This window comes from Bidens hawaiensis, unplaced genomic scaffold, assembly GCF_021521415.1.
Source record: "Bidens hawaiensis isolate Kalapana, Puna unplaced genomic scaffold, B.hawaiensis_p1.1 tig00040638_1, whole genome shotgun sequence".
In the NCBI taxonomy this organism is placed as follows: domain Eukaryota; kingdom Viridiplantae; phylum Streptophyta; class Magnoliopsida; order Asterales; family Asteraceae; genus Bidens; species Bidens hawaiensis.
Window position 1 is genome coordinate 119,618 of NW_027497184.1, and position 6,389 is coordinate 126,006.

Genomic DNA, 6,389 nt, shown 5'->3' on the forward strand with positions numbered 1-6,389 from the left:
CGATGGTTTAATCTAACCTGTCTTTGTATAAAACGACAAGGCAATAAATTCGCATGTTCCTGTAAAATGATATTTAGGATTTTCTAAATTATTTTAGCTGCTATGTCTCTTGTAATTTTATGAGATATGCATGTGTATTTGTAAATGAGTAAATCTCTATAGTGTATATATTCTCGTTCTGTAACAAATGAAAGGAAGTTGAACTTTATCAATTTCTATAGTTTTGTTTGAATAATTTAATATATGACAAGTGTATATGAGTGTTCGGTGAACCGTTTAGCGGAAAATTTGTTTACGTTCGTTCATTTTATAAATTTTGTTCGTTTAGTGAAATGAACGAACACGTATATATGTTGCATTTGTGAATGTTCGGTAATGTGTTCGTTTACGTTTGTTTGTTTATATTAATTAGTTAAAAGGTTTATTTTATATTTTTATAATATTTTACTTGTAATAATCAACATAACATTTACATTTTATACTTAGCTTGTTTACTTTCTGTTCGTTTTGCTAATGGCTTGTTTTATAAAGTGTCGTTTTAACTAAAAACAAATCTAGCATGTGTCTCGTTGACATTATCGAATTGAACCGCTGATTTGGAGATGATTATTATTATCTCAAATACTTAGGTTAATACTAAAATTAAGATCATTATGTCTAATTTGTCGATTGAGAATGTTGTTTTTTTTCCTTAAATAGTACATGTCCGTTTGTATTCGTGAATCGTTCGTTTAACAAGTTCAGTTTTGTTAATGAACGAACACGAACAAGATTTTCCGTTCGATTAGTATTCATGAACAAGTTAAATTATAAACAAACGAACATGAACAAGGTTTCGTTTGTTTAGGTTCGGTTCATTTACAGGAATCAAAAAGCAAAAGATATGGTATGGTTGAGTTACGGATTGAGTGATGGTGGGTGATGTAATGTTTGCATTGTTCAACTTTCAAAATAATACCAAGGATTTATATTAGAGAGATGCCAAGATCTCTTAGTCAGCAACAAAGATATTCTAGCCAACTGGACCATCGATGATGATTTAAATTATTTTAGTTGCTATGTCTTTTGTATTTTTATTATGAGATATACATCATATATTCTCGTTCCTAAAGCATTTTATGTGTAATAAACAATTAAATTAACAAACAAAAACAACACATGTATATCTAGTAAGTGTTATATATTTTTCAGCACGCGAGTGGGTGAAGTAACCACAGAACATCCCGCCGCTATCTTTTATAATCATCATCTTCTTCAAGCTGCACGGCTATGGCGGCTCATTGCTTCAACCCATGTGACAACATCCTTATCACACCCACCAACACCTCAGCTTTCATTTCCCACAAACCCAAATCATACCCCTTTTCGTTATTCTCCAAAATAACCAATCAATTTTCCACTTCTGCAACATGCACACCAACTGTTCGACGAATTGCCTGCACTTCAAAAACCACTCAAACACCCACCAAATCGACTCAAGATCAAAAACCCAATGTGGGTAAGCGAACTGACGTAAAAAAGATTATGATTTTGGGCGCTGGCCCCATTGTTATCGGTCAAGCGTGCGAGTTCGATTACTCGGGTACTCAGGCGTGTAAAGCTTTGCGGGAAAATGGTTATGAGGTTGTGCTGATTAATTCCAACCCTGCAACTATTATGACTGACCCCGAGATGGCTGACCGGACGTATATCGAGCCCATGACACCGGAGTTAGTCGAGCAGGTGATTGCGCAAGAGAGACCAGACGCCATTTTGCCCACTATGGGCGGGCAAACCGCGCTGAATCTTGCGGTGGCCTTGGCCGAAAATGGGGTGCTTGATAAGTACAATGTGGAGTTAATCGGGGCGAAACTTGAAGCGATTAAGAAAGCTGAAGATAGAGAGTTGTTTAAACAAGCAATGAAGAATATTGGGCTCAAAACGCCCCCGTCTGGTATTGGTACTTCCCTCGAAGAATGCTTTCGAATTGCCGATGAAATCGGTGAGTTCCCGTTGATTATTAGGCCTGCTTTTACATTAGGTGGTTCGGGTGGGGGGATTGCGTATAATAAAGAGGAATTCGAGGCGATTTGCAAGTCGGGACTTGCAGCGAGTGTGACATCACAGGTGTTGGTTGAGAAGTCTTTATTAGGGTGGAAGGAATATGAGCTTGAGGTTATGAGGGATTTGGCTGATAATGTGGTTATTATTTGTTCAATTGAGAATATCGATCCAATGGGTGTGCACACGGGTGATTCGATTACTGTTGCGCCTGCGCAAACTTTGACTGATAAGGAGTATCAACGGCTTCGTGATTATTCGATTGAGATTATTAGGGAAATTGGGGTTGAATGTGGTGGGTCGAATGTGCAATTTGCGGTGAATCCTGCAGATGGTGAGGTTATGGTTATTGAGATGAATCCTCGGGTTTCGAGGTCGTCTGCTTTGGCTTCGAAAGCTACGGGCTTTCCGATTACTAAAATGGCTGCTAAGTTGTCGGTTGGGTATTCCTTGGATCAGTTTCCGAATGATATTACCATGAAGACACCGGCTAGTTTTGAACCGTCGATTGATTATGTTGTCACAAAGGTTAGAACCATCATTGACCTTTATTATTTATATTATGTTCTTTGTTCTTATTAAATGTTGGTGTTTGTCTATGTGATAATTTGATTATTGACCTTTATGATCAGTTAATTGATTTGAAAATTTAATCTCATGTTAGGGGATGTCTGGATTTGAGTTATTAAATTTATTATGAGATTTTAATATTTGTATAAACAAATTCAGTTTCTAAGTGGCTGATATATTTTATGGGACAGGAATTATTTTGGATAAAGTGAGTAAGATAATTTAAAGTTATTGGCTTATTCATTATCTTAATTTGAGAGATTTGTACCCTCATTTTACAAGATTTTTACATTTTTTTTGACAAAAATGGTTTTTTTTGGTTAATTATTTATTTTGCTATTAAATTCATAAATCTACAATTTTTTTTCAGATACCAAGATTTGCGTTCGAGAAATTCCCAGGATCTCAACCAATATTGACAACACAAATGAAGTCGGTTGGTGAAACCATGGCTGTTGGACGCACATTTCAAGAATCTTTTCAAAAGGCAGTTAGATCACTTGAATGTGGTTACTCGGGTTGGGGCTGTGCACCAATCAAAGAGCTCGATTTGGACTGGGAAAAAATCAAATACAGTTTGCGGGTCCCGAATCCGGACCGTATTCACGCCCTATATGCTGCAATGAAACGAGGCATGAAAGTGGATGCAATCCATGAAATAAGTTTCATTGACAAATGGTTTTTAACGCAACGTAAAGAATTGGTAGATGTTGAACAGTATATAATGGCGAAAAGTTTATCAGTTGAGTAAAGATGAGTTATACGAGATTAAGAAGCGCGGGTTTAGTGATAAACAGATTGCGTTTGCTACAAAGTCAACTGAGAAAGAAGTTCGGGTCAAACGGTTGACTTTAGGAGTTGTTCCAGCTTACAAACGTGTTGATACTTGTGCTGCTGAGTTTGAAGCAAACACTCCTTATATGTATTCATCTTATGATTACGAATGTGAATCGGCTCCAACTAAAACGAAAAAAGTTTTGATTTTGGGAGGCGGGCCCAATCGGATTGGTCAAGGGATTGAGTTTGACTATTGTTGCTGTCATGCTTCATTTGCTCTTCAGGTTTACTCTTATTTTCTTTACTCTGTACTATGCCACTGTACTATGCCACTAACTGCTTTTTTACTTTTACTATTTTGTACTAATTTTTTTTACCAACTTGTACTATATTTACTAATCTTTTTAAATTGTTACTATTTTCTTACTAGCTTTTACCAATCCTTACCATTTTGTACTAATATTTTATAATTTATATTAATCTTTAGTTCTTTACTCTTTTTTACTAGCTTTATTATTTTTTACTAAGCTCTACTAATCTTTTCTATGTTATTTAGTTGTTAGTTTCTTACTAATATTTTTTAATTTTTTACTAATCTTTACTAATTTTATTACTAACTTTAAGTCTTTAACAAGTTTTGACAGTTTTATAATAATAATTTACTAACTTTACTGGCTTTTGCTAATCTTTACTAATTTTTCATGAACTTTTAATAATATTTACTAATCTTTACTAAATTTTACTAATTTTTTACTGAATTTTAAGTTTTTAACTAGTTTTTTTCTGTTGTTTAGTGTTTACTAATTTTTTTTTAATTTAATTAAACTTTTGCAGGAAGCAGGATTTGAAACTATAATGATGAATTCAAATCCCGAAACCGTATCCACCGACTATGATACAAGTGACCGTCTCTACTTTGAGCCCTTGACCGTTGAGGACGTTCTTAACGTTATCGACATCGAAAGACCTGATGGCATCATCGTGCAGTTTGGTGGTCAGACCCCGCTAAAACTCGCCCTGCCCATCCAACACTACCTAGACGAGCACAAACTACCATCGGCTAGTGGCGGTCGAGTCCAAATTTGGGGCACAACACCTGACTCCATTGATGCGGCCGAGGATCGGGAACGGTTCAATGCTATTTTAAAAGAGTTACAAATTGAACAGCAGAAAGGCGGGATTGCTAAAAGTGAAGCCGATGCGTTGGCTATTGCGTCTGAAATCGGGTATCCGGTTGTTGTCAGACCTTCTTATGTTTTGGGTGGTCGAGCCATGGAGATTGTGTACAGTGACGAGAAGTTAATAACTTATCTTGAAACGGCAGTTGAGGTTGACCCGCAGCGACCCGTTTTAGTTGACCGGTATTTATCAGATGCTATTGAAATCGACATCGATTCACTCGCAGATTTGCACGGGAATGTGGTGATTGGTGGAATCATGGAGCATATCGAGCAAGCAGGTGTTCATTTCGGTGATTCCGCGTGTATGATTCCAACAAAAACGGTTTCAAAGTCTAGCCTTGAAACGATCCGATCATGGACCACGAAATTGGCTAAACGATTAAACGTATGAGGGCTTATGAACTGTCAGTATGCGATTACGGGACCGGGAGAATTTTTCTTGCTTGAAGCAAACCCGCGGGCCTCGCGTACGGTCCCATTCGTTTCAAAAGCGATCGGACGCCCATTAGCCAAATACGCATCACTTGTAATGTCGGGAATGTCGCTTAAGGAGCTTGGTTTCACACACGAAATCATCCCAAAACACGTTTCAGTTAAAGAAGCGGTTTTACCCTTCGAGAAGTTTCAAGGGTGTGACGTGTTTCTTGGGCCCGAGATGCGTAGCACGGGTGAAGTAATGGGTGTGGACACTGACTTCCCAATCGCGTTCGCAAAGTCTCAAATCGCAGCTGGCCAAAAACTACCTGTTTCGGGGTCTGTTTTCCTTAGTCTAAACGATATGACAAAACCACATTTGGGGAAGGTTGCAAGTGCGTTTTTGGAGCTTGGGTTTACGATAGTTGCAACTTCTGGGACTGCTCGTGTTTTGGAAATGGACGGGGTTTCAGTTGAGCGGGTTTTGAAGTTGCAGGAAGGTCGACCGCATGCGGGTGATATGGTTGCAAATGGGTTAATTAATTTAATGGTGATTACGAGTTCTAACGACGATCTGGACCAGATTGATGGGCGTCAGTTGAGGCGAATGGCGCTCGCTTACAAGGTTCCTGTTATCACAACGGTTTCGGGTGCTTTGGCTACTTGTGAAGCTATAAGGAGCTTGAAAAGATCCAAGTTTAAAATGGTTGCTATTCAAGATTACTTTGTGGAGCAGGAAATTGGTAAAACAATATTTTGATTATTATGATTTCTTTATTATAGTTATGTGCAAAATCACTGACTTTTTTGTTTTGTTTTTCAGGTAAGACGGTTGCGGCGGTTGCAAGGGAGTTGTAGGTTTTTGTTGCAGTGATTTTTGTTATATGTTATGATGAACACAAGTGTTTTGTTTTTCACCTTTGTGACAGATGACACATATTAAGGTGGTATTTGTAAGAAAATTTTTTTAAAATAGCCTGTTTGAATATTTTAATTTTGGTTTTGGAAATTATGTTACTGATTAAAATATATATGATTAGTGATTGATAATGTTTGGTAGGTTGTTGGGCTGAAAATATGGTGGCATTTTTCTTTCTATAAGAAATAATAATCATAGTAAAAATGCAGAAATCATAATAAAAGAAAGCATCATAAAATCATACTTGGTGGGATATAAAGAGTACGATGATGATGAAATCATACTTGGATCTTGGCAAAGATAAACTAATGTGAAGTTATTGCAATATACAAAACATTTATTTAAACTAAAGGGGAGTGTGTAAGACTTTGTCATATGGTATAACATGAAAAATCTTGTACCTCCAAATGAAATATGTAATATGAACTAGTGGTAACCCACTCGTGCTTCGCCGCGGGCACATACCGATTTAAAAGGCGTGTAACCAA

General features: G+C 37.1%; 1 pseudogene across 1 annotated transcript; it reads left to right on the forward strand.

The window, feature by feature from the left end:
• Window positions 1-1,167: 1,167 nt before the first annotated feature.
• LOC143592250 (carbamoyl phosphate synthase arginine-specific large chain, chloroplastic-like) lies at window positions 1,168-5,975 on the forward strand (annotated as a pseudogene). The gene is made up of 4 exons (XR_013145881.1): window positions 1,168-2,568; window positions 2,981-3,671; window positions 4,222-5,725; window positions 5,806-5,975. The product of XR_013145881.1 is annotated as a carbamoyl phosphate synthase arginine-specific large chain, chloroplastic-like (transcript).
• Window positions 5,976-6,389: the final 414 nt, after the last annotated feature.